This window comes from Alligator sinensis, unplaced genomic scaffold (genome assembly GCF_000455745.1).
Source record: "Alligator sinensis unplaced genomic scaffold, ASM45574v1 scaffold516_1, whole genome shotgun sequence".
Lineage (NCBI taxonomy): Eukaryota > Metazoa > Chordata > Crocodylia > Alligatoridae > Alligator > Alligator sinensis.
In genome coordinates, this window is record NW_005841957.1 from 3228575 (window position 1) to 3229043 (window position 469).

A 469-nucleotide genomic window follows, 5' to 3' on the forward strand; every position below is an offset into this window, starting at 1 on the left:
ATGGTGTCTTCAGAGTACTGCACTGTGGCTACACTGCCAATGTGCTGCTGTTGCTGCCAGCTGTCCGGCCTGAGCACACTGCTGCCCTGTGCTGCCCCAGCCTTGTGAGTGTGTGACAGATGGGGGCACTGGTGGGTGGGTGTGTGTGTGTGTGTTTACACGCCAGGGGAATGGGGCACGGCTGCCTTACACTGTCTCTTCTCCCTTTGGGAAGGCACGGGGCATTGCTGCCCTGCCCCTCTGCGTGTGAGCGGGACCATCCCGTGCCCTTTAGGTCACGCGGGAGAGGCTGAACTCTGAGGGAGGCGCTCCCTCCCGCCCGGCAGCGCGTGCCGGGCCCCCGGTTCCTGTCTGGAGCTGTCCCATGTTCCGCTGAGACGGGCCTGAAGGCTCAGATACGGGAGCGGGAGGAGACGAACCGAGGTCCCTTCCCAGCCCAGCCCAGCCCCGCCCCAGGCTCCGCGTGACG